This window comes from Mesoplodon densirostris, chromosome X, assembly GCF_025265405.1.
Source record: "Mesoplodon densirostris isolate mMesDen1 chromosome X, mMesDen1 primary haplotype, whole genome shotgun sequence".
Taxonomy (NCBI): domain Eukaryota; kingdom Metazoa; phylum Chordata; class Mammalia; order Artiodactyla; family Ziphiidae; genus Mesoplodon; species Mesoplodon densirostris.
Genome location: NC_082681.1, coordinates 41,533,119 through 41,556,614, shown reverse-complemented (window position 1 = coordinate 41,556,614; position 23,496 = coordinate 41,533,119). Strand labels below are relative to the sequence as shown.

The following is a 23,496-nucleotide window of genomic DNA, read 5'->3' as shown; positions in this document are numbered from 1 at the left end:
TATCTTAAGCTGAATTCCTAAGTGACAGTGGCCTAAAAGCCTTTTCAAGAATGAAGGATACAATAAAGAACTAAGTTTTTCCCAACTTTGGGAAACAATGCAGTATAGCAAGTTTTGTCTGTTTTATAAATTCATTTTTAAATAGTTTTTTCAAGATAATTTACATAACATGCAAGTGAATCATTTAAGGTATACAATTCAGTGGCTTTTAGTATATATCCACAGAGTTGTACAACCTTCAACATTATCTAATTCTAGAATATTTTCATCACCCCAAAAAGAAACTTTCTATCCATTAGCAGTCATTCCCCATTCCCTCCAAATCCTTCTCGCTATCTTTGGGCAACCAACCACTAATCTATGTTCTGTCTCTCAGATTACCTATTCTCGACACTTCATATAAATGGATTCATACAATGCTTTTAACAGCTTTATTGAGGTATAATTGATATACAAAGAACAACACATATTTAATATGTACAATTTAATGAGTTTAGACATAAGCAAACATCCATGATGACGTCCCCACAGTCAAGGTAATAAACATACCCAACAACTCCCAGAGTTTCCCTGTGTTCTTTGGGTTAGTTAGTTTGTTTGTTTGCTTTAGTGTGTGTGTGGTAAGAACACTTAACATGAGATCAGCCCTCTTGACAAATTTTGAAGTGCACGATACCATATGGTTACTACAGCAGATCTCTAGAACTTATTCATTTAGCACACATAGCTGAAACTTTATACCCAGTGAACAACAACTCCACATTTCTCCACCATCCACCCCCTGGCAACCACTACTGTATTTTCTGCTTCTACAAGTTTGACTTTTTATATACCTCATATAAGTGGAATCATGCAGTATTTGTCCTATGACTGGTTTATTTCATTTAGCCTATCATTTAGCCTAATGTCCTCCAGGTTCATTCACATTGTCACAAGTGGCAGGATTTCCTTCTTTTTTAAGGCTGAATCATATATATATATATATATAAACTTCCTTAGTAAATTCACTTAAAAAATAAACTAGAGTTTTCCTGGATCACTGTTTTATTTCCCACATTTCTTCCTAACACCTAACATAGTTAGACAATCTCCTCCTGCTATTTATTGCTTTTAGGCTGCTGCCTCCTTTTCAGGGACACACTAACACCTCTGGCCACCAATGATTTTTTGCAATGGATGACAGGCCCTACTTTTGGTATCTTGAGGTCAAGCTTACCCAAGACACTGGACGTCTCTACTGTCCTCTCTGCTTGCCAACTAAAAACTGTTTACAATTCAACCTTGAACTGTAAACAAACAAACAAGAAAAAAAACATAGCACCCCCATTCCCCTACCCAAATGACTGAACGACTAAAGAAGAACATACCATCCTCCAGCTAAGCTGATGGCTGACAGCACAATGGTTCTAGCTCCTCTCAGACATTAATCAAATCTGACATTTCAGCACCTTGAATCACCTCATGAAAATATCTTGCCCTACTTTCATTGATATCTCTTCCACAAGATGGTATCTTCTTCAAAGAAAACAGGGAGCCATCCAGGGTGACCATCTAAACTATCAGTCTTAAATGAAAAGGTTTACAGGGGCTCAGCAGGTAATCTGATGAGTAAAGCTGCCCAAGTGTAGGATGTGCTGAAAGCTTTGGGAAACTGGAAAGCAAGTACCAGTATAATGTGTAACCTGGCCCCAGCTGACTTTGCCATGCAGGACTGAAGTTCCCATGTTGCCAGATATTTTTTTTAAAAGAAGCAGGAAAGTGGAAATTTTATGTGAAAAATTTCTTTTTAAATACTGGCAATAAATTTGATATTTAGGAAAACACTGTGAAGGTCAAACAAAACATGTGTGCTGGCTGGATCTAGCCCATGGGCCACCAGTTTACAATCTCTGTTCAAAACACTACTTAATTCTTCCTCCTACATTCCCTGTCATTGGCAGCACCAACCTAGGATCCCATTGCTGCCCACATTCTTAAGTTTTTGTCCTTCAGACTGTTAGCCTTTTATTAAAAAACACTTTTCTTCTAGCTCTTTCTTCTCTGTGTGCACACTCAGCTGCATCCATCCTTAGACAGTAACTTAATACACTAATGAAGAGCATGAACTTTCACTGGAGTCAGTGAAATCTGTGTTCAATCCTAGCTCTGCCAACTACTAGTTATGTATCTTTGGGCAAAGGTAAAGTTATGTTACCTCTCTGAGCCTCAGTTTCCTCATCACTAAAATGGGTACCACAATCTCTATCTAGGTCACAGGCTTGTTCTGAAGCAATATATTTAAAGACCCTGGAACAAAATAGATGCTTAATACACATTATGGGTCATCCTTCATCCTTACTTTTTCAGTAACAGAATCTAACATTTGACACATTGACACACTTAACTGCATCTCTTTTCCCCCTTTTAACATCAACTTCTTGTAGCAGCACTGTTTATACTGACATTGTGAAATTCACAAGCCCCAGCATTTATCTGGACCCTGTCCACTGTCATTTGAGACCCCTGGTCCCAACCCTAAGCTCCATCCCAAACGACGTGTAATTTTCCCATATATATATATATATATATATATATATATATATATATATATATATTTTTTTTTTTTTTTTTTTTTTTTTTTACAATACGCGGGCCTCTCACTGTTGTGGCCTCTCCCGTTGTGGAGCACAGGCTCTGGACGCGCAGGCTCAGTGTCTATGGCTCACGGGCCCAGCTGCTCTGCGGCGTGTAGGATCTTCCCGGACAGGGGCATGAACCCGTGTCCCCTGCATCGGCAGGCGGACTCTCAACCACTGCACCACCAGGGAAGCCCTCCCATACATTTTTTTCATTGTTAAATCTAAATGACAGTTGTTTGTTTTCATGCTTGTCAATCTCTCTGAAGCCTCTGATAGAACAAACCTCATATACCCTCTCAAGCTCTTTGTTTGTTTTCTTAAAATTTTTATTAGAGTATAGTTGATTTATAATGTTGTGTTAGTTTCTGCCGTACAGCAAAGTGTATCAGTTATACATGTACATATAGCCACTTTTTTTTAAGATTCTTTTCCCATATAGGTCATTACAGAGTACTGAGAAGAGTTCCCTGTGCTATACAGTAAGTAGGTCCTTATTAATTATCTATTTTATATATAGTAATGTGTATTTGTCAATCCCAGTCTCCCAATTTATCTCCCCCCTCACTTTCCCCCCTGCCTATCAAGCTCTTTGAATGGGCTTCCAGGATAACAGTCATCAGACATCTTGGACTACCCAATGATCTCTATCTATTCAATTTTGTATCATACAGCTCTCTTGCTTTTGTCTTTATCCCTTAAGACCTAGATGGAATTCATTTGGTCATGTGGAGTCTATTTCACAAAGGGTAGAAAGTGTAGAAGAGTTTCATCTAACTCCATTTGCAAGCAAGCAAACTCTGGCAGGATGATATACCATCAACTCAAGATAAACATCAAAATGAAAAGAGGGTGTTATACCTGGGAGAAGATCCCAGAGGCCATATGGATCTCTCCACTTTTAATTAAGATGGCTCCGTTTACTATACTGGTATAGGTGGTCACCTCTCCAGCTTACCAAGTGCTCATTAAAGGTGGTGGCTAGGAAGCCATGAGTCATATTCCAGTCTTCAGATCCCTTTTACATTGCAGCTAGTTATTTCCACTTTATCTCTTAAAGGAATGGGTGCAGTTTGCACGTTTGGCTCTGAAGACTAGACCAGAAGAGAATATTCAAAGGTATGTTGGGCTTCATTAAGAATCTAGACTCTCAAGATGTCTGCTTTGAAGAGGACAACACTGCGGGGATGTAAAGTACTGGTATGTTTGTATCAAAAGAAGTCACATTCATCACTTTATGGTTACACCTCATGTGTGAAGGCACACCTGTTTCAGGTTCCCTGCAGGCACATCTCACTCCCACCTCTGAACTTTTTCCAAAGCAATATATTCTCCTTGGAATACTTTTCCTTCAGGCAGTCAAATGGTCTTTCCCATCATTTAAACAGCTTCTGAAATCCCATCAATCCTCCAGTCTTCTAAGATAGATTGGCCAACAGACAGGTTTTTTGGTTCAGCCTGGACATGAAATACACACAACTATTCTCCATTCCCTGATCATGTACTTAGCCCTCATTGCCTCACCTATACTAAAGTACATTTACCTTTTCTTTACATTGGTAGAATTTGTTCTGGCCAAAGATTGAACAGAGAGTAATGTCTGCTGCACAAACGGATAGCTCATAAATCTGAAACTCAGAATTCTACCCATAATGCTATTGTACAATGCATTAATTTAGTAGCTTAAGTAAAATCCTAGGTTTTGGTTACAGATATTAGGGTATAAAAGTGTTGACAAAGGCTAGGTCCCTGTTGTGAAATACAAATGCAAAATTTAAATGCATATATGTAAATTAGAATGTGGTAACATTTACTAATATTTACTAATTATCTTGATGAAGGTAGAAGAACACAGTAAAAATTAGTAATATATTACATCTAACAATATAGGTGAAGCTAGGACTCACATATTGATCATTGTTTTTTTTCTCTGTCATATACATTAAATAGAGAGTAGCAAAGTAGTTCAATGAGAAGTCTACTCTGTAGACCATCAAGTAAAATTAGGTCATTAAACTTCTTTCTGAGAAAGTAGAAGTTAGAGGAGAAGAAGACAGGGAGGAGAGGTAGAGGTGATTTCTTGCGACCCCTACTCCACCACACCTCCAGGGTGATTCATGCCCTTCTATGGAGCCTAGCAGCCCTTATGTCAAGGGAATGCCTATGGCATGTTGCTTCGTCACAGCATGGTTGTGAGGCTTGTTGAAAACAAAAGTGAGCACCAGAAGAACTGGGTGAATATCAGCATATTATGAGAATTGGGAAGAAAACATTAATTACTTATATGCTATATCTTGAGAGGCCCAGAAAGCCTGAAGGGTCCCATATTGCTGTTTAATGCCTACCATTTGAGAGTTACTTATTTTTAACAAGTTCCCCTTTGAAATGTATATTTATTGGGGGAAATAAACACATTAAGCCAGATATCATTCACATCTTAAATCAAGTTAATTTAATCATAATGCTTCCTCCCTACCAAATAGATGGTCTCCACTGTGGACAAAATGGGAGATTGGCTCCAGCCATTGTCAGAGAGAAGATTAATTTCAGAACGTAGGGGCACTGCTTAAGTGTGGGGAGGAATTCATGAATCTGTCCCCAGGCCCTCTTTTAAAATGCCAAAACTCGTGGGAAAGGATAACCAACACAGTTTATCGTTGGTCTATCTGATCTGCTTTGCTTCTAGCAGCAATGAGGAGGGCTTAGCGTAAAGACTGCAAGATGGAGAGGAGAGAGAGAGGAAAGAGATGATCTTTTTGTATCTGGTCCCCACACCCAACCTAAGGACTTCATGTGGTCAATGCTTGATAATGCGCTGTTGACTTGAAATTAGGGAAAGGCAGAAGGAGGAAGGCAACAATTGCTTGTCCTTAATGCCTCCCTCCCATCAGTGACAATTTAAGTTCCAGCAGAATAGTCCTGGAGGTTCCCAAGACTCTTTGGAACTTGAGAATATAGGTTCACCCGGTGGGACAGAGACTTGGCACTCTTTAATATTACAGGGGTGCCACAAACCTGGCTGCAAAGCTGTGTCTGCAGCACAGGGAAAAACCCCGCCAGACACAGGACCTAATGGTGGACTTTCAGGTTCTATGACAGGCCGGTGTGAGAACAATTTCTAGGTGGAGAGGACTTCATGGTTATTCTAAGATCAAATCACAAAAGTAAGCACCTGCCTCTCAGTTTGCCTCTGGTAATTCTCCAACCTTTACATTCTTCCTTTTATATGCTAATCTGCTTCTCCAACACACAGGGGACCAAATTTGAGCTCCCATTGAATGAGTTCACAGTTTGTTTCAGAATCAAGGACTGCCATCCCACCTGCTTCAGGTGTTCCTCCCCCTGATGTTAGTGGGGTGAAAAGTCAGTAAGGTTACAGATAATGAAGGAAAGGGAAGGAAAGAGCAGGAAAAGAATAAAGGAAGCAGGAGAAAGGAAGCAGCTAATTGTGGCTAAGGAGCTATTGGTTTTAACACACGCGCATACTCGCAAATCCATAAAAGAAGGAATCAACCAAACCACCTCCACTACCTGGACCACCTAAACAAGGATGAAATCAAGGCCAAAGAATTTAAGGTATTGCTGGAAATGGAAGAGTCATGCTTAAGGTGGTCTTCACAGCCTAGTTTGAGATCATGAACTACAGAAAGCACAGCGATATACATTCATTCATGCAGATATGGCATATCTCCTTCATACCCACAGAGACTCTCACTCAGTATATGCATAGATACAGCTGCATACCAAGACTACTGCACTCATACAGATACAGAGAGAGATACATTTCACCAAATACTGAAATATACATCTATATACCCAGGTAAGTACATGGATACAAAGCCAGATACGGACTCCTGGAAAATCTAAACATGGAGATATACACAAGAATACACAACTGCAAATAAGATACCTATGTAAAATGGAATAGCTACCATTTATCAGGAGTCTACTATGTCCCCGGCACTTTATATATGTTGGCTCATTAATCCTCACAAACACTCCTCTGAGAGGGGTATTATTAATCTCATTTTACAATTGAGGAACTAAAACTTAGAGGAGATGGTAACTTGCCAAGAGTCAGGCAGTTAGTGTGGCTTATAGTAGAGCAGGAACTCAAACAAGGTCATGCTACCTGAAAGGCTGCAAGTCTCCAGCACCCTTATGCTGCAGCCTCTGGTGACAGCTCAGAGGCAACCACAAACAGACACACATCCATTTACAGGTACTCATGCTCCCTGGCAAAGAATGTGATTAGCATACTTCAGGATCTGTTATCATCGTAATCATTTGTTTGAACTCAACAATGTGGAATTCCTTTGGCTCATTATTACCCATCAGTAAATTATCATGTGTTTAAATTACCTCTGGAGTACTTAAATTTAAACACTCTAGCATCTTGGTCCAGGGCCAGCCAATATTTTAAAATAATAACACTATAATTAAAGCTTAGGGTAAGCTTAGGATCTCATTTAAGTTAACAAAAGATTACTCTTCACAGTAGAATTAAAAACAAGATTCTAATTAATTAATGTGCTAATTGTTCTTCCTTTTTGCAATCAGCATGGCAATTTCATCTGAGAAGACACTGCAAAACACAAACACAAAACCCCCAGCTGATGCCCTGGTTGGATGCATGGCCTAGGGAGCTGTCTCATCTCCTTGTGCTGTCCTGGGCAACTGTAGGCAATCTGTGATGTCCAACATGGGCCTAGAGTAGGGCCCTCAACTGTGAATCCACACCATCAAGTTTTAGAAAGCTTTATCTCCAGGATAGGGAAACTAGCTTTTCTAGTTTGCCCAAGACAGTCCAGTTTACTCCTATTGACTTGATTCAGCAAAGAGCACTCTAAAGAATGTCTTGATTTGGATGATAACTTATGTAGGGACCCTACTTCAGATCATTCATGAAGCCATGAATCTTTCTAGCAGGGGAGGAGAATAGGAAGTGCTGTAGACTATTGACTTTCTCCTTGAGCCTCCTACTAGCATTGGTATTTGTACCACAGTGTGGATTTCCTGTCACCACTCCCTACTTTGTACAATAATAACCACATACAGCCCCAGTTACTAGGGGCTTCCTCCTCCCCAAGCACAGCCCAAATTATAGTGTTTCCTGAGAACTAGAGCCTTTTCTTTCTTCATGGTACATATAAATTTTAGCACCCTGAAACCGTGGTGATGGTGCTAAGGAATGGGCATGGGTACAGCCTTAAAAAAATAGTTCCTCAGTGCTTCACAGTTCTGTCTGGCCTGAAGTTGGAAGATGACAAGCTGATATAACATATAGACTCTTCAGAAGAAAGAAAAGATTTGGAGAAAATTCCTAGCAAAGTATTCAGGGGAAGAAGATTGGAAACGCTAAACCAAAACACACGGGATGTGTCAACGGAGAGCAATCCTGCCTGAACAAGCAAGGAGTTGACTACTCTCCTGGACTTTTTTCAAGTCTAACTTCTAAGGATTTTTCTCCTGAAGAGACTGAAAGGAGAACAATAGGGGTCAAACTGCAAAACATATAGCCAGCAACATCAAATCTTTTTCACGAGATCTTTGAAAGACACTGAGAAACAGTAACAACTTAGATCCCTACAACTTCCTTTTGAAAAGCTTGCTCATGGCTCCAGGGCTTCCCTGGTGGCACAGTGGTTGAGAGTCCGCCTGCCGATGCAGGGGACACAGGTTCGTGCCCCGGTCCGGGAAGATCCCACATGCCATGGAGCAGCTGGGCCCGTGAGCCATGGCCGCTGAGCCTGCAGGTCTGGAGCCTGTGCTCCGCAACGGGAGAGGCCACAACAGTGAGAGGCCCACATACCGCAAAAATAAATAAATAAATAAAAAGCTTGCTCATGGCTCCAGCATTTTCTATCGAATTCTCTTGACATTTGTATAGCATAGGCATGAAGAAATAGAGGAAATTTCCCTAGGTCTCACAAGCCAGTGCCAGAGCCAGAGTCAGAACTCATCTTTCCTGACTTCAAGCTTAGGAGAGTTTTAATGTTTTAATTAAACTCTGTGCCTGTGGTAAGATTACATTAGTACAGTGGCTAAATAAAAGGACTCTTGAGCTTGCCAAGGTTTGAATCCTTGCTCTACCACTTATCAGCTGTGTGACCTTGGGCAAGATCCTTCACCTCTCTGTGTCTCAGTTTCTTCATCTACAAAATGTGATAATAGTAGTACCTCCTTCAGAAGGTTGTTGGGAGGATTATATATTACATATGAAACCTGTAGAGCAAAGCTTGACACATAGCAAGCACTCAGTAAATGTTAACTGTTATATATAAGACAGGTTTGAGAAACCATTTGGGGTCCTTTACTAAGCAAGTGGTTGGATAGTCACACATAAATAAATCTGATAATATCCATCAAATGATCAACCCAGGTTTGGGGTAACCAAAGTGGATCAGATTAACTGTGAGACAATCAATTTGATGACTGGTCTCTTGATACAATCAGAGTTTAGGCATTTCTGTCGAACCACATGTTTCTGAGCTCTTTAGGCACCAAGAAAGGAGTCTCCATTATCTGGATATGTCGCAGGTTCCTTTCTAGAGACTTAAACAGGAAAGGAGTCTTCTTTAAAAGGTTTTTGGGGACCCAGGAATGAAACTTACCCTGAGCTAAATTGTAGGGAAAGAAAACCAAAACATGTTGGGAGGAACATGATGTGACTGAGTTTTCCTCCTGGAGATTTTAAAGTATATGATGTTTTACACTCAGTTCTAATGCTTCTTTCCCAAGGAGCAGGTTGGAGAGGCAGGACAGTGTATAAGCACCACTCTCTCTCTCCTCCCCAATCCTTGCCAGAGAACCCAGGTCTGGCAGCTTTGGGCTGTGTGGGCCTATTGTAGATGCAGTTGGGTGGTGGGTGGTATGCTGGAGTGTACTTGCACCACCCTTAAGGGCCATTTGTGTTCATCGCTTTCCATTTCCACATTTAGTGATGTCATGCTGTTAGCTTGCAATCAATCATGGTGGGAGTATTTTCATCATGGAAATTGGCAAACACTACAAATCGGGGCTTTTTTCCCCCCCACAGAGCCAGTTGTTAAGCATTTACCAGCACATCTCTGGGCAGGATTAATTGTCATTGCGTCAGATACAGCTCCCTTCTATGCTCAGGTAAGGTGGGACCCTTTCAGCTCTTGGCAAGTGTCAAGAGCCTTTTACCAACTGAAGAGCTTCACTGGGCTAGGACTAGACTGCTTTGGTTCAACTTCTCATTTTAGGTTTGTTTGCTGTGGATGTCCTAACAACATATTCCCAAGGGGCACTGGATTACCCAGCCTCCTCAAACATAAGAGGTCTCAGCCCATCAGAGAGGAATTTGAGGCCCAAGATGTTCGACACTGCTGTAAAGAGAAAATCCAAAGGAAGGTAAATGGTAGGAAACTGAATACAATGAAGGAACAGTAACTAGCCTGCTTTCAAGTTTCCAACCATCATTTTGGGGAGTAAGATCGATTCTATTATTAAAGAAAGAAGGGGACTGTACACAAAGCCAGGAACCAATTTGAAATTTAATGACCAAAGCAGAGAGAATTGGGTTAAAGCCAATTTATAGAACCAATGAAACGTAGGGAAGTTGAAACAATACAGGCACAGAACAAACAGGCTTGAGGCCACGTGTAAATCTAGGCAAATACAAAACACATGGTGTAGTCTCAGCACACAGGCCTTGCTCTCTGCCTCTCCCTCCCCCATACTCCTTCCCTTAAACTTGGTCAGTGACATATTGATAGTACTGGAAGAACAGAAAGTTAGCTATTGATACTCTAAGGTCAAGGTCCAGTTCTATCTCTGGCACTCCCATAGAATCTTCAAGTATGAGTGCTAGAAGAATACTGTCTACTGTAGTCCCCTCCTGTAACAACTTTGGAAACTGAGGCCCAGAAAAGTGAATTTCCCAAAGTCTCCAAGCTAGTTAGTGGTAGATCTGAGCCAAAAGCTCAGGACAAGTGTGTTCTTATAAGTCACAAGTCAAGTGTTTCTTAAGGGTTTCCTCTTGTAACTGTCCCTGTAAAGATGGAGTATGTTCTTATTAAGTTGGGAAGACCCTGATCTTCTGGTTATTGCTCCTAGCTTTCCTATTATAGCCCAAAGTCTATAGTTCTTTCTCCAGATCACAGAAGTATATACAAATTGAACTCACATGCAGACCAGAAATCTTGGCTTTAAAAAATTATTGATAGCAAATGCTTGACACAGGAGCATCTGTGAACAAGGTGAAATTCTATCCATGTGTAGGGGGAAAGCATGGCTGGGGTGGCTTTTCTGTATTCATATAAGAAAAAGCTTCTACCTCCTGGTGGTAATTTTTCTGTCTGAAAAAACAATATTGGTTCAAAATGACTGAGTACTTGAGATATAATTTACCTCTGGATGTAGAATTCTATTACTGAGGTCTTCCTCTTTGCTCTTCCATTTCCCAGTTGCCAAGGTAGTCCCAGTGACTACCTTGAGGCAGCAAATCCTTTTGTACAGAAAACCAACATGTCTGCAGAAAGTTCCTCCAAGGACATTTAAGGTCACTCCAACCATTTTGACTTCTACAATTACTTTTCCTACCAACTCACCATGATGCCACATTTCAGCAGTTAGCTGACCATTGTTATCCTTGGGATTCTTTGACTCTTGAGGATTTTCCTGGGTTTCAACATCACAGGGTCAACTTGCAGATATCAGTTTGCAATTCTACTGCTGTAAGAAAGGAGGAAAGGGAATAAAGAGCAATGAACAACTATGTGCGGACAAGCTACAGATTGCCTGCAGCCTGGAGAATCATACTCTTTCCACAAGACTCAGAACAAGGGAGAGTCCTGGATCTGCTGGAGGAGAGAGAGCTAACGTTTGTTGAAAGCCTTCCATGTGACAGGGAAGTTAACTTGGAGTCTTTCCCAAAATTCCATGCAGTACAAGAAAACTAAGGCTAATAGAGGTCAAGTTACTCAGGTAGAAAGTAGCAGAACCAGAGTGAGACTCCAGGTTCTTTGGATTTCAAAGTTCGTGATATTTCCATAAGATCTGCCTCCATAAAGGGAGGGAGGAACATCTGAGCTGAGTCCTAACCAAACTCTTGTCACAGCACTTCTTGAAGAAAGGGATCTTCTTTGCTGTGTTTATAGGCTCATTTGCTCAAGTCTGGGTTTGGCAACTGCCAGCCTAGAAATGGCATCAAAGGCAGCAGGAGATGGAGGCATCAGCCCTCCAGGTGGAGAACCCAGGCTGAACCCCTTGGCCTTGCTTTGGAGCGTTCCCACCTGCTAACCTTTTACCTAGGACAGATGAGTAGCTCCTTGCAGATCTGACTGTCTTCACTGTACCTCCCTGACATAAAGACCATTTGCATCAGAAAAAATTCTAATTATTCAGGCAACAGAGTGCGCAGTCAAGTCTTGTGCAAACTCTTGCTCACACCTGTGGGAAGGGCAATAAGCAAAAAATCATTTCACCTGCCTGTGGGTTTCTTTGCTGAGAGCACCAAATCTTGGCATTCACTCATGCAACCTACAAATAATGAGCTCCTAATATGTGCCAATTATTGTGTTAATCTCAGGGGATATGAAGACAAATGGCATGCTCCCTTCCTTCAAGGAACTCCTAACTCTTAGTAAAACTGCAAGCTCTGAGAGGAAGTCTGGTTTGATGGCCAATAGCATGGACCCTAGAATCCAACTGTCAGGCTTAAGTCCTGACTCTACCACTTACTATTTGTGTAGCCTTGGGCAGGTGACTTAACTTTTCTGTTCCTCAGTTTCCTCATCTCTGAAGTAAGAGTCCGTAAGATTAGTTAGCCCATGTAAAGCCCTTATAACAACGCCCAACAATTGTAAATCCCCCATAAATATCTATTATCATTACCACTACAAGCCAAAGCAAATTCTTCCAAAGCCTGCCATATCAGAATGAGTGTATTCAGTGAATGAGGTAACTTTAGCTATCTAGAAAAATCACTCTCAATGTGTGGATAGAAATAGAAGCCAGAGTTGGGGTGGGGAGGTGGTGATCTTCAAATGAGAGGAAAATGTATCTCCTTATCCAGTTTATTTTGAGAATGTGTTCCAATTAAAAGCAGGTAGTACTATTGACATTTTATAAACAATTAATTACCCTAACAGCCTCAGATATGTGGAGAATTTCCTTAAAACAACACAGCTTGGGCTGGACACTTCCCTTCTGTGGGCCTTTATTTCACTGTCTGTGGGTTAAGAGGGTTTGAGTGAATTGATTACTAAAGGCCTTTCAGGCTCTGACACTCAACATTTCTCCTATTCTCAGTGCTCAGTTGTTATTCCTGGAGAAATAAAACGTAAAAGGTTTGTTGGAAAGTTCCAGAAATGTTTATTAGAAAATTTCCTGTTGTGATAAGCTACATGGCTAAGGAAGAAAATTCTGATATAGCAACCATTGACCACTGATCAAAATATATGACATTATTATAATTATATACCAGAATCATATGCAGTAATGTAAAAATTTGAAGAAACCTTAAATTAGATCATCTAGACCAGGGTTCTCAACCTTGACACTATTGATGTTTTAGGCCAATATTCTTTGTTTGGAGGATGAGGCTGTCCTGTGCACTGTAGGATGCTGAGCAGCATCCTTGGCCTCTGCCCATTAGGTCCCAGTAGCAACCCCCATCCCCGGTTGTGACAACCAAAAATGTCTTCGGACATTGCCACATGTCCCCTGGGGATAGGATTGCCAGATTTAGAAAATGTACATTATCTGGCAACACTACTTGGTGAGGGGGGCAAAGTTGTCCCCAGATGAGAACCATCAAAGTTCTAGCCTCTTGCTACTCAAAGTTCAGCATGGGTATCACTTTGGAACTTGTCAGAAAAGCAGAATCTCAGGACTCAACCCAGACATAGTGAATCATAAAGGGCAGGTATTTCAATAACTTTCCCAAGTGATTTTGTATGCATATTAAAGTTTGAGAAACCCTGATTTAGTCTTAACCATGTATACATATATCTGACTTACTGGTGATGCTTTAAAAAACTATAGATACTCACCATGATATACTCTAATTCAGTAGGTCAGGGGTGGATACAGCCCTAGAATTAGTATTTTTAATTCTCACTGGTGCTTCTGCCCAGTGAGTCTAAGATGCAGCAAGATTTAGGAAACATTAATCTAGTTAGTCCAACCTCCTCATTTCACAAATGAAGCTGAGGCCCAAATGAGGTAAGTGATTTTCTCAGGTCACAACTCAGTTGAAGAACCACTGTTAAGCCTCAGAATTAGACCCCTGGCCCACTGACTTCTCAACTAGTATTCCTCTTCTTTTCCACTACTTCTTCCACTGTCATTAATGTTGTCCGCCAAAAGTTGACTCTTCCCAAGAGAAGACAAACGAAGCAGAAGTGTTGCAAAATCAGTGTTCATCAATAGATGAATGGATAGAGAAATTGTGATGTGTGTGCACGCACACACACACACAGTGGAATATTACTTGGCCATAAAAATGAATGAAATTTTGCCCTTTGTAGCATGGACCTGGAGTGTATTGTGCTAGTAAAATAAGTCAGACAGAGAAAAACAAATACTATATGATTTCACTTATATGTGAAGTCTACAAAACAAACCAACAGAAACAGACTCATAGATACACAGAACAAACCAGTGGTTGCCAGCGGGGAGTGGGGTAAGGGGGCAGATGAAGTAGGTGAAGGGGATTAAGAGGTAAAAACTTCCATTCATACAATTAATAAGCCATGAGGATGTAAGGTACAGCACAGGGAATATGGTCAATAATATTGCAACAACTTTGTATGGTGATGGATGGTAACTAGACTTATTGTTGTGATCATTTCAGAATGTATAAAAATATTGAATCACTATGTAGTGCACCTAAAACTAATATAATATTGTATGTTAGTTTTAACCAACAAAATTTTTAAAATAATTTTAAAGAAAATTTTTTTAATTTTTAAAAAGCAAAATCAAATAGACTGTCACTACTCCATAAATGTTAGGAGTTACTGGCCTTGAAGACAGATAGCATCCTGGTAGGAATGCTGATTCTGGTCCCTATCATCAGCTGTAAGTAACGTTGCAATTAAAAGCAGGCTGACCTACGGGAAATCCATATCTCAACTCAGTTCAGCAGAGAATATTGCAGAGGCTAATAGATTCAGGCGCATTTTGAAATGAAATGAGCAAGCAGAGAACATCTTAAACAGTATGACAATGAGCCTGGATGCTACTTTAGGTCAGTTACAGCACTGAAAATCCACATAACTGGCCAGTGCTACTAGCAGGCCAGTGTCCCTGAGAAGGAAACCCTCTACATCCCAAGATGTATAAGTATACCTTCTGAGTAGGAATATGTAGGCTTGGCACAAGGTATCATGGGAGCCAACAGTCATCAGAAGAATTTAGGAAACACCTCACTTCCCAGTTTGTATTAGAATACTCTAGGATGAATTAGAATGAAACAGTCTCTTGCTGGGTTTTGGGACTCCCAAAAGTCACTGAAATTGGTGAAAAAAACCCCAGCACACACCAGTATGTTCTTGACAGAAGGCCAGGGCTGGAGAATATACTGCCTCCAGAAATCAGCTTGAATTCTAATATCTTCATATTCCAGAAAGAATGTAACACTCACTGATTAGAAGGAGAAATCTGGGAAGGGCAAGGCATGAAGCAATCTTTGCAGGCTGCCCAGCCCACTGTAATCCACATAGCCCAGGGCAGAAGCAGATGAAAAAATTAATGTGTTCATTTGACAACTTTCCCCACCAAAGGCTAGGTCCTGTAATTCATTTTTTTAAGCCCCTAAGTTATTCATCAGCAAGTGCGAAGAGTGCCCAAGGGACACTGCTGGATCAAATTTACCTTTATAGTTAAAATGATTTGTTAGGATTTATGAGTAATGTCTTTAACACCAGTTGATTATTGGGTTGTCTTAGAAAAACAGAAAAAAAAGCTCGTTTCTAACAGCTTATGCTTGCCAATTTCCCCACCTGGAATCAATCAACAAGTCATGCAATGTCTTGAGTGCCTACTATGTTCCCCGTGCTGTGCTGGGCATGATAGAAAATATAGAGTAAAAAAGATAAGATATCATCCTCATTCTTAAAGAACTTATAAATAAATTCTATACACAAAGGACAGTTACACATTAAGCTGCACGCATTCAGAGGTCAGAAAAAGAAATGGAGTTACCTGAGAAGACTTCATGGAAAAGATGGAACTGGAGTGAGACTGTATAGGAAGTTGTGTCTTTATGCCTTCCCACATCATAAACCATTTCTAAAACAAGTAGTAATCTATATGAGATCACTGGTTTAAAATATAATGTCCAATCACCTATTTGGGATTTATTGATATATAGCTTTTTTCAAATGTTATGATATCCATTCAACAAATATTTATTGGCCCCATTGTTCTAGGAGCTGAACATATACCAGTAAACAAGGCAAGAAAGTCCCTGCTTTCCTGAAGAGTCCATTCTAACTGGGGAAAGAGACAATAAGTATATATTCAAATAATTATGAAACAGGATGAGAAGATAGACAGTGACAGAGGGTCTGACTTTATATAGGGAGAGCCAAGGAAGATCCCTCTGAGGAGGTGACATCATTAAAAAATCAGCACTAAAACTATTGTAGATAATATTAATAATACAGGCTATTATTAATAGTGTCTAAAAGAGACATTATTATATAGACACTATTATAGAGAAAGAGACCAGGTGGGTACCTAGGGGGAAAGTATAGACTTGTTTCCCTGGTCACTCTTTCCTTGTGTGGGCATCAGTAAGCCTTTGTAATATCCTGCTCCCAAACTATACCTGTTGCCATTTGAGATGGCTGATTCCATCTGCTCCACTAATCCAGTGCACCTGCTTCTGTGCTAAAAAAAAAAAAAAAAAAAAAAAAAAGCTCCATCACTCCTTTGAGCTGATGGATTCTTGTTACCAGCGAACATACTGGAAATTTTGGTGAGAGTTGGTTGATCATTTTAACTAATATCAACTTTAGAGTAATGCTAGAAGATGTAAGTGGCTTAGTTTTGACCCAGGCAGTTTCATAACCACTGGATTCTTTATTTCTGCCAATCATTTAATAATCAGAACTAAAACTATTTTAGACACTACTATTAATCCAACTGTATTATTAGACTGACGATCCCTTTTATGAAAACAACTGGAAAATGTTTCTTAAACTGAAACTCAAAAAAGCCTTCTAACTTCTGTTTTGATCTTGATAGTTTATTTTTAAGAGCACATTATATGTACTTTATTCTGTGAGTCTTATGAAGGCTTCAGACCAAAAACAATAAAATTCTGGACGGACCTAAATGCCTTCCTTCCCCTCCGTCTCTCCAATTCTTTTCCATGCCAAATCCTCATAACTCCATGAAGGCTGCTCAACCAGCCTCATATAAGGTTTTCCTCCTAAACAGACTATCCCAAGATAGGGGCTACATCTTACACTTCATGCCACTCTACTGTACCTAACAGAATGCTTTGCCCTCAGGTACTTTATAAATACTTATGTTTTGATCAACTAAATGTAAGGACTAATTGAGGTAAGCTTGGACAGAAGTCATAGTGCTATAGAAACTCTTTCCAAGTTCTTTGTTGGTAAATTCAGTGATACACACTCTGATAACTCAAGTCCTATAAAGGAAGTGACTGATAAAGGGAATGACTGACCCCATCAAAAAGGGTAGCTTATTGGTCAGACACTGAGTCACTGTATGGCAATCTATCTGCCCAGGAAACCAAGTCATCTCTTACATACACAGGTCACTGCATTTGACTTTCTCTCCTTCTGGGAAATGCAGAGGCACTCATTTGGGAAACAGAATAATCATTCCAATATCCTATCTCTAACACAGGATTCAGTGTATTCCTAACTCTTTGGATCAGTGTCTAGCATGACTTGGGCATTTCATATAGAGCTATTATTAATCATGAATGGAGAAAAACTTTCACTTAGGCTGATGGAAGAGGTTGATGGACAGTGGCAGGAGACGTTTTGAAAGAACAGATTAGGTAATTGATAGGCTATGTGGATAAGGCATATGTTAAGTGATATGCTTCTAATATGGGGCCTGAGAGAATGCTGACGTCTTCCTTTACCTTAAGCACTGCCATCAGTTGTCAACCCTAAAGCTAAAAGGCCAGGAGAGCATGCATCTCTTCTCAAGTTACTACCATCGCCTCCAACGTTGGCCTCCAAGAAGGCTGCATTTAATGACACCTCTTCCATCCTTCTGTTTATTGGTTTGAAAGTTAAGCTTGTTTAGTTATCATTGATTTGTTGTGGGGTTGTCAGGTGTGATTTATCAGTAGCTTGTTCATGGTGACCTTAAAAATACAACCATGTTATAGCAGCCATGCCATTTTCTCAGTATCAGAGAAATGATTCAGTTGACCTAGTCATGCTCTTTTACAACTTACTAAATGCATGGGGTGCTGAACCCTTTCTGTTTGCTTCTGTTTCATTAGAACTTGGTAACATATTAGCTATATATTAATTAATCAACATTTAGCCTTGAAAGTTAATTTGAACATTTTAGTTAGTCAAAATATCCATAACCACATTTCTCCAACAGGTTGGTGTTTGCTGTGGAGTCCACTAGCCTCTTCCTACTCTTGGAGAAGGCTGGAGCTCACTTGAGGGTTGGAGGTTTATAATTTCTTTCCCTTCTGCAGATGTCCTCATGTTTGTAAGGGAAGGGAACCATAAGAAGTATGATCACTGACTAAATATTACCAGCATTGCCTCCTGTACCACAAACTTCTAGGTATCCTGGTCAAGGGTATTTACCCCTGACAATATAGGGATCATGGAGAGACTCATGATCACACTATTAATTCTACACTGAAAAATGTGAATGGCCCTTCTGGAAAACCACAGCCTGTTGATCATGGTGCTGCTCAAATCATCATCCCTACAAGCAATGATACCACCAAGGTTGTAGGCAAGGTCATTCCTCAGCTAAATGGGAATCTCATTGGCCTCTGTGTCTCTACCCCTAACATGTCTCTCATAGATCTGACCTGTATTCTGGAGAAAGCAGACAAATATGATGACATCAAGGAGGTGTTAATCAGGCATCGGACAGCCCCTCGAAGGACATCCTGGCCTACACAGAGGATCAGGCTGTTTCCTGTGAGTTTAACAGTGATACCTATTCCTCTATCTTTGTTGCCTGGGCCAGCATGGCCCTCAGTGACCATGTTGTCAAGCTCACTTACTGGTATGACAATAAATTTTGCTATAGGAGCCACATTGTGGACTTCACGTTTCACATGGGCTTTACGGAATAAGAGCCCTGAACCAGTACTCCCAACAATAGCACAAGAGGAAGAGAGAGACCTTAGTTCTTGGGAGTCCTGTCTCAAATCTACCCCTCAGTCCACTGAGAATCTTCATCTTCAACATGATTCCAATCCCATGTTCATTAGAAGAATACCATCAATATAATACCCTATACCTAGCAAAGGAAAATATAAGATGGTTTGCTATGAGTAAAACTTTGAAGCCAACTGTCAGTCAAAAAGTATGAGGCATTGCAAATAATAGCTTTAGTGCAGACACCATTTGGACATGGAGTAAAAGTGGGCCTTAACTCACAGCCTCTAGGCATGGCTGTTCAGATCCTGTGGAATGTACTGAGATACTTTCCTCTTTCCTTCTTTATGTCATTCTATGCCATATTTTTTCCTCTACTGACCTATTCATAGGGGTTAAATCTGGCTGTACATGTCTCTCTAGCCACTAGCACCCCTGCAGTTGTGACATCATGAGTGTCACCTTTTAACCGAGGAGACCATGATATATGTCACAAGGTGCAAAACCTAGTTACTCTAACACACTTAATAGAGGCAATTGGCCCCTTGAGGCGGAGGGAGGATATTTCCCATGTGGACTCTCTATGCTATAGGGGAGGCTTTTTGCATGTGTGTGTATAGAGGCAGGGGACTTCCTGTAGGCTCCAAGGGTGGTCTTGAGGTCTGGGAACCCTCAGATCATATTTCTATCCATGGTTTTATTTGTGCACCCATTAAGAAGAGATCTGAGTATGACCTAAGAATAGCTATTCCTCAGCCCCTCACCAGGCTCTGTGGGAGGTCTATAGCCAAGCACAAAAACTCTTTCCCAAGATGGAGTTTAGGAGACCTTGTGAGTATAAAATGGGAACCCAAAGAAATGTGGGTCTCATATTAGAGGTTTTGGAGTTAGTCACCCAGGCTATGGGCTCTGTGGGTCATGAAGAAGATCCTTAAGTCCTCGAATGACTTCCCATTGAATTATGTCATCAGGCTCTATTTTGGGGGGTTAAGCATGTGCCTGTCTGTCTCTCTGTGTCTCTGTCTCTCTCTGTGTCTCTGTCTCTGTCTCTGTCTCTCTCTCTCGTGTTGGGGGAAATGCTCTTTAAAAAATATAGCTAGAACAAGAAGGGAGTAAGTGGGAGTGCTGGAAGCTTGGGAGAGAGCCAGAAAATGTAAGTTTGGGCTGATGAGGTCAAAACTACCAACTCTGGGAAGGTCTGGCTCAGAGCTTGTTTGCTTGCTCTCTGTACTCAGTGTGAGGGCTTAGGACAGGGAGTATCTATCAAACCCAAGGAGGCATAGAACCACAAGTGCCTTTATATTTGTCTCTTCAGGATGAAGTTGAAAATTTGTTGAGCAGGAAACAGCTTGGTGCATAGAAAAGTAATTTGGGACTCCTCTTACAGAAGAAGAAAAGACCTGGGTAAGCTATGGGCTCCTGCTGGCCTGAACTGCAAGTATCTTTGGGCTTTTAGCACTGTGAAAGGGGGGAGCTCCTGGCAGGGGAGTGAGGGAAAGGAGTGGAGATCATATGTTGTTAATTAGAAAAGAAGGAATGAGAAGAATGCCACGCTTTAGCTTAAGCTCTCCTTGTAGGTTGATGACAAGCCACATATAAAGTTTAAGATGGGTATTTTTGAACTCATCCTTCTGCCCCACTGGAGCAGCTCCAGCTGTATGGTAAAGAAACAGATGTGGCAAAAGAACAGGATGTTTCAGGCTTTGGGTTTCAAAGGGCCAAATAGAAGTGGAGATCTGGTCCTTTGGTCTTCTGGACACTGAAGATTGAAGGGTTTGTGGCTCTCTGGGGCTGTAATTCTCAGCCTGAGTAAGGGCCCTATTTTTTCAGGTGTGACTATAGGACAGGGGAAAAAAAAAGAGAGAAATCAGGTGGAGTAGGCCCTGTGAAGAGACAATATGGGCTTTTTCAGGTACAAAGGCAGAGATAAGTGGCCATTCCTGGGTCTGCCAAGAATTCTTGGGTAGTTCACTGAAGTTGTCACTCAAGATTCCCAAATGGGACAATCTGCAAGTCTCCAAACAGAGAGAAGGTATTTCCCTGTATTGAAGGCTGCTAGATTCCTAGATCTCCTCTGGATAGAAGGAAGAGGGAAGACGCTTGACTGGGTATGCCTTTGCCTGGGGAGAATATAAGGAATTTTAATGACTTCCTGTGTAAAGTCTTCAGGGGCCTTGTGTAGCCAGTATAAACAGGAGGCATTTCAGTTGATTGGATTTATGTTTCTGAAATCAGGAAACAGGCCAACATGGGCCTCTGTTTAACTCCATTCCATGGGATTTTAAGTTGGAATGCAAGGAGATGCTGCCTCAGATTTCATCCTATAATCAGTGGCTACTCTGTCTACTTGGTTTTTATCTCAGCTACTTAAAAATATGTATGTGTGTGGGTGTGTGGGTACGTATGTGTATATGTATATGTATTTACAAACTACCTATCAATCTATATAGTTGCCTCCATTCTCAGAGAGGTTGGGGACTGTAAGAGGGTCTGGCTTCCATGGTTGGAATGACTGAGTCACAAAAGGATCTCCTTCAAGCCTGATATAATATTTCTGTATGGTGCAGGCATTGGACCAAATGGTCTTGAACATCCATTTCAGAAGATCCCTTGTGTAAGAAGCACAAAGGGCATTCAGGAGATTCTGTACTCCATTTGCTAGCCAAATCTCTAGAGTTTAGGCCACTTTATCTCACACTCATTTCTACCTTGTCTTGTGCAAAGAATTTGACACTTAAAGTTAGCTCTGGATTCCATGTCGGGCTTTGCCACCAGCTAGCTGTATAAACTAAACAATTCACTAAATAATGAATTGATTGATTGAATGCTTACTTACTATGTCAGCCCTATGCTAAGTGCCTTACATAGATGATCACATTTCATCCTCACAATAACCCTAGGAGGTAGAAACTATTATTATCCTCAGTTGAGGAGGATATTTTTCCTCTGTTGAGAAAACTGAAGTTTAGCGATTAACTCAAGGTCAATAGCTATACAGCAGAATGTCCAAATTGGAACCCAGAACTATCTCCAAAGCCCATGTTCCTGAATACTATGGTAGACTTCTTCCACCCCCATACACACTGTACTCTTTGTGTCCTGGGTCCTTGTAAAATAGGAGTAATACCTTGATTAATACCTTGTCTGCCTTTTTACAAGGATGTTTCAAGGATAAAATGAGAGGTTAGCTATTCCATTCCATGAACATTTATTGAGTGTTATGAGTGAGGCGTTGTTCTAGGGTTTGGGTATTCAAAAGTAAATAAGATGGGGTTCCTTCACTCCAGGAGATTATTATCTGATATGAAACTGCCTTGAAAAACATAAAGCATTATACAAGTGCCAGTTTCCTATGGTATAGTTTTATTGCATGTACAACGAAGGGAAACTAATAGACATAGGTACAGAACAAGCTAGGGTAAAAATTCCACATGGCTTTCAGCTGCTCCCTACAAAACTTGGCAACTAGCTGTTGCCAATCCCCATTGAGAACGAAAGGAGAGGAAGCAGGCAATAATTTGAAATATGACCATAATGTAATTTGGCTGCTGCTTTTTCACAAGCATATTAGGACGTGCACATCCAAAAGAGGGGTGTTCCCTTCAGACTAGCACCTTGGGAGGCTAAATCCCTGTACATTTAGTGCAATGATGTTGCCATTGCTCAAAACGTTCTTTGGAACTCCTCTTTAGTAACTGAGTTCAGAGCCTGTGGCACATTCTTTTGAATATCCTCAGTGGTGATAAATCTTCGTCCTTTGAGGATGGATTTGATTTTAGCGAACAGCCAAAAGTCACACAGAGCCAAGTCTAGAGAATAAGGTGGGTGATCAAGCTCAGTGACAGAGTTTTTAATTAAAAAACAACACACTCCTTCTCTTCGCCATTCCTTTCCCCAACTTACTTCACTCTACCTGCTCCTCTCTCCTGCCCTTCCTTCCAAGTATAACTGTGAACCATTAAGACCATTTTTCTTGCGTGGTTCATAACCTAGTATAAACAGAGATTAAATGACATCTGCCAAGGTCACAAGTTTAGGTAAGAAGTGAGCTAGGACTAAACCTTATGTCTCCTGCAAATCATAGCATGAAAAACTTCAGCTAACAGAGAAATTTGATGATGACAAAGGGGTCTAATTAACGGAAATGGATGAGCACAGGACCATAGGCTCTCCATTGCTAAAGGTCTTTCCAAATCCCTCACAGAGAACATAAATATCATGCTGCTGGATGGCAGCAGGAATGCCCTGTGATTTGGTGCTTCTCTTCATGCAAATCCAACTGGGGATAAGCCAACATCTCTGAAAACTGACTTTCCAAGTAAGGTATAATTAGAAGGAGGTAAGAACTCTCTACTTCCTTATCCACTCTGGAAACAAAACAACAACAAGAAGACTAGAAAATCCAGGGCTGTCCCCAAGTAAGATTGTAAGGCAGGAAAATATGCATCCTTGGCAACCACTTTTCCAAATCTGTACCCTTCCCCCATCACTTTCTCCCTATTTCTCTATCCTCCAGTTAGGGAGAAATATGTCTGATTAGTGCATTCATGCAAAGGGGTTAC

General features: G+C 40.8%; 1 pseudogene; it reads left to right on the top strand.

Annotated features, from left to right (window-relative positions):
• Nucleotides 1-6,740: 6,740 nt before the first annotated feature.
• Nucleotides 6,741-18,909, top strand: LOC132481550 (glyceraldehyde-3-phosphate dehydrogenase-like; annotated as a pseudogene).
• Nucleotides 18,910-23,496: the final 4,587 nt, after the last annotated feature.